Here is a 5,140-nt window from a genome sequence, read left to right as displayed (position 1 = left end):
CAGAATCCTCAGGACAGCTATGCAGCACGAGACAGAGCAGAAAAATGTGGAAGCTTCTAAATGAGAAAAACCCTGATCATCTGTCCCTGCAGCTGCTCTCACAGGTGCCCGGTGGTGTGGCGGGTCCCATGAAGCAGCGCTCATGTGGGGAAGGACAGCTCCACTCTCCACGCATATCTGGGTACTGAGGCTCCAGCAATGAGGGAATGTTGTAACACATGTCCACGCTGATCCCTGCTCAATGACAAGACATTCAGTGCAATGACACATTTCAACATGGTGTCAGCACCCAACACTTGTATTCTGCATCAGTGAAATGAATGACAGGTGTTCTTGTGAATTACTTCTATGGTGGTATAGAATCCCTTTCCGAGAGAAGGTCATTCCTGTAAATCTCATGAAAAATCATTTTGGAATAGATCTAGGTGTTGGATGATCATCGGGAAATGTTACTGAAGTAGGATGACTTGTCCTTCATAGAGAGATCTTAGCTGAGTTTCCAAGTTCACGTCTTTAGGAAAGTCCATTTTCCCAGGATGGTGCTAACAACTGGCTCCACACTACACGGAGACCGAGACGGGAAGGTATGAGGACTGGCCACCGAGGAGCCAGCAGCCCCTGGGATATCTGAGGTGTATATGAAGGGGAGGAGGCTTCAGGGGAGGGGCTGTGTGGGGTGCTCAGCTGGGAGCAGGATGGACAGGCCTGAGGCCCATGGCCTGTCCAGTCAAAGTTACCTCTTTACACACAACTGGGAGGGGCAGCGTGTCAGGGGTGTCTGTGCTCAGGGGCACAGGGGCCTCTCAGGGGATCCAGGTGCAGCGTCTCAGCATGTGTCAGTGAGTCACATTGTACATTTTCGGCAGCAGGAGCCTGAGGACAAACATATTGTTCAGGACTTTAAGGGAAAGTGCACACATTACAGGCTATACCTTAGAACAAATGCTCCTGCCCTTCCTGACAGTTCTCCAAAGCCAAGGCCTTGACCTCATTGGAAAGGATCCTCATCCTAAAATATCAGGAAAGGACCCTGAGAAGCAGAGCCCAGCGAAGATTTCAGAGTATCCAACTAGTCCCCTTGTCCCATCCCACATCATCTGTTATTGCAGCCACAGGGGGAGCAGACGAGGGTCCCCACCCCTGTGCACAGACAGACTCACATTTGACAGTGAATCAGATTTCAGCACAGTGAGCATCTGAGTGTTCACTGCATAGACGGAGGGAGGGCAGACACCTGAATACAGAAGCTGGGTCCTGACAGCAGGTGCCAAGAGGCCTGGAATGAGGGAAGGAGGAAAACAAGATGTACAGTGAGGGGAGGGTAGGAGGGTGAATAATGGGCTCTGAGGTGGGAATTCTAGCCTACCCAGTTGTTCTGACTGAGGATTTACAGTTACTTTGTCGTAAACAAGATAAAAAATGGAACTTTCTAGTAAGGGGTCTCCTCCATCCTTCCATTGTAGAGGAGGGGTCACAGCACTGCAGGGATATAAGTCTATACCCTCCTACAACACAGCATCCACGCACACCCAGGGATTATGGGTTATATTTTGGAATAAAGTGACACAGTAGCCTTGTGTGCAGACAGACAGACTGTAGAAGTGATGACAGGAATGTACAGGGGAGGCAGATGAAGGTCATTGCCTGTCCTGTAAGATGGTGACCAGTTAGTGAGGGAGCTGCCACAGCCAAGTCCAGGTCAGAGGGAACAAGTACAAATTAGACACAATTCTCCTGGTCAAAGTTATGACAGGGGCTGGGCAAGAGGAGGTCACAGGCAGCTCTTGTCCTTGGAAGATGACTGCTGAGCAGTGTGGAGGACAGGAGAGCTCACCTCTTTGACACAAAATATCCTCCCTGTTCTGTTTCAAAGTCCCATCCACATGCAGGCCTTTCACAAGTTATTCTGAGGGGGCTGCTTTACTTAATATTCTCACAGAACCCTGTTCCCCCTGCTATCCCTCAGCACAGTTCACCTCTCCTGACACAGTTATCATGTGAAGACTCATTTTGAGGGCGTGACAATGTGCGCAGTTCCCAAGAAAGTATTGATGACTCTTCACAGTTATGCTGATAACTCCTACGGAAATGGGAGATTGTTCTGTGGGACAGTACAGAGACCTGGACACCATGGACATTGCTCTCCACTGTGACCCCAGAAGGAGAAGGCAGGGGGAGAGAGGTCTCAGGTGCCAAAGGATGGTTTGCTGCCTGGGCCTGGAGACAGTCTCCTGAGAGGAGGCACAGACCCTTAGGGGAGAGATGCAAATGGCAGCAGGTTCATCCCTGGGGCTGGTGATGCCAGAGAGAGAGGGTTCTGGAAGAAGTGACTGCAGCCACCTGAGAGCAGAGATTTTGGAGTGACCATGTCAATTTCCTTGAGCTTTAATAACAGAGAAGCACACACTGGGGTTCACAAAAGAGAGGTAGTAACCCACATCACTGAGGTTATCACCTGAGTTGAAGCCCACACACTGTTCAAGCCCACATCACTGAGGTTCAAGCCCACTGAGGTTCAAGCCCACTGAGGTTCAAGCCCACTGAAGTTCAAGCCCACATCACTGAGGTTATCACATGAGTTCAAGACCACACAGCAATTTTTTTTTTTTACCAGCACTCAACTGTGATCTTGCAGGAAGGGGAATGCAGACACCTGCAATAGCTGAAACCCCAAGATAACTGTCTCAAGGGGCTCCCTTGGAATGACTGCACTGATTAAAGGCCACAGGGTTTGCTATAATGACCAGTACTCAGCCCAGGCGGGAGACTTAGCATCTTAAGAAGACATGCATCCTGTGCACCTGCATGAATGGGAAAGGAAAGGGTGACTCCCCACAACAACACTATCATGCCTATTACATGTGGTGCAGACAATCAAATGCCCATCCTGGGTAAAGGATAACAGAACTGATATGTTCATAATGTAGTCTGATATTCAGCCATAAACTGGAATGAAGTCCTGCCACATGCCACTACATGGAAGAACCTAGAACACATTGTGCAGTGAAGGAGTCACTCACAAGACCACATAGTATAGGATTCCATTCATTTCAGAATTCTGAATAGAGAAATGTAGAGATACAGCAAAATACAGATTTATTTTAGAACTGGGGTGCTGGGTGGCATGAGCAAGAGATGAGGGCTGGGGTGTCTTTGAGTAATGAAATATTGTTAATTGGCACACTTCTGTGGACACCACAATACATTGAATATACATGAGCACTTGCTATAGCACATGTGTGTTGGAACTACATCTCTGCAACACAATGTAAACACAAAAAGGCACAGGCATTTTAAGTCACATGTGTGTTACTCAAAAACGAGTTTCTCACCAGATAAATTATAATCCTTATTTTATTCCATAAAAAGTTTTGTGTGCAGAGATCCGGCTGGCGAGGCGGCGGTTGCTTCCCAGCAGCGTTTGACCCGGAGCTGCGAGAGCGGCGGTCTGGAGCGGCGGGCGCTCGGGGGCCCAGGCGTGCGCCCCGTCACCATGGCCGGCCTGGGCAGGACTCTGTGCGCGCTGCAGCCCCCCAGTGTGCGGCGGGCCCTGCCCGCAGACTCACAAACTCGAGCCACTTCTAAGAGCCTGATACCTGTTAAGTCCAAAGAAGCCAGTGTTTCCAGACTTCTTCATTCAGGAGATTCAGAGAATGACGTTCCAAAAATCACCAAACCAGACGAGAGAATGGGCAGGTGAAAGCTGCAGATAATGCCATCAGGAAGAACCTCAGAAAGAATTATAAACCATTGAGTAAGCAGAAATCAGAGGAAGATCTCAAGGATAAGAACCAGCTCTTAGAGGCGGTCAACAAACAGTTGCACCAGAAGTTGACTGAAACTCAGGGAGAACTGAAGGACCTGACCCAAAAGGTGGAGCTGCTAGAGAAGTTTCAGGACAACTGTTTGGCAGTTTTGGAGAGCAAAGGCCTCAACCCAGTTTTAGGCAGTGAGACCCTGGCATCACAGCGAGAATCCAGCGTGGATCACGTGGACTCTATGTTGCTGTTAGAAACTTTGCAAGATGAGCTGAAGCTTTTTAATGAAACAGCCAGAAAGCAGATGGAGGAGTTACAGGCCTTAAAAGTAAAGTTGAAGGTGAAAGAAGGGAGAGGGTGCGGTTCCTAGAACAGCAGACATTATGCAACAGTCAAGTGAATGATTTTACAACAGCCCTTGAAGAAATGGAGCAGCTATTAGAAATGTGATAAAAAGCAAGTGGCTAGATGGCTCCTCTTGGGGGTAAACTCTCAGAGGAAGCCACTTAGGACATCTGCTTCTTGGCATGATCTTCTGGGACTCACCATCCCCAGAATGACAGTAGTTTCTTCATTAGATGGACAGTTTATGCTGGGATGGCAGTTCCTCCTTAAGCAAGTATTTCCAGTCTTCAGATTGGTCAGCTCTCCTGAACTTCACATGCGGATAACTAAGGCTTACAAGAGGGGCACCTGGAAGCTTGGAGCGACCTCTGAGGTAACAAAGCGGCACACCATTGGAACTGGAGATTGAAACCAGCCACAAACACGAGCCAAAGGATCACATGCGGGGGTGTGCAGTGAGAAAACCTAAATTGTACAGTGGCACGTGGGTTCTCATAGGAGACCTCACTGAGGCGCCATGCTGTCCCCTGCTAACTTGGAACACGTTCTGTCCCATTCTGGTTGGGTTCGCCGTCTCAATTCTAAATTTATGAAGCAGAAGTAACTTAACATGGCTTAATAAATGGGCGAAGGTACAGAGGGCAGTAACACCTACCTGAAACATACCTTGGAGCTTTAATCAAAAAAAAAAAAAAAAAAAAAAAAAAAAAAAAAAAAAAAAAAAAAAGTTTTGTGTTGCAGATGATATTGTACAAAAGTGTGAAGACTCCTTCCCGCTGTCATCTTGGGTGACTGTCATGTGGGCTCATTCCCGACGCTCCAGGAATTGCCTCTTCAGAACGCTGAGTGGGGCTGCACATGCTGTGTCTCTTCATTCAGGTGAGACGTTGTCCCTGGGCCTGGATAATGTACAAATGTCAACTGTGCACTTTTCATAAAGAAAAAAAACATCTCTTCCTCCCAGCACTGTGCTGACAAGCTCCAGAGCAGCTGTGGGATGTGTAGGAACCGAGATCACAGAGGGGCGGTGGAATCTT

At 48.3% G+C, this 5,140-nt stretch overlaps 1 pseudogene; it reads left to right on the top strand.

Annotated features, from left to right (window-relative positions):
* The first annotated feature begins 536 nt into the window (after positions 1–536).
* On the top strand, positions 537–4,365 carry LOC119235066 (small kinetochore-associated protein-like; annotated as a pseudogene).
* The last annotated feature ends 775 nt before the right edge of the window (positions 4,366–5,140 follow it).

The sequence above is a fragment of the Talpa occidentalis genome, unplaced genomic scaffold, assembly GCF_014898055.3.
Source record: "Talpa occidentalis isolate TD23 unplaced genomic scaffold, MPIMG_talOcc4v2.1 talOcc4.886, whole genome shotgun sequence".
In the NCBI taxonomy this organism is placed as follows: Eukaryota; Metazoa; Chordata; class Mammalia; order Eulipotyphla; family Talpidae; genus Talpa; species Talpa occidentalis.
Note: the sequence above shows the minus strand (reverse complement) of the source record. Positions and strands in the feature narration are given on the sequence as shown.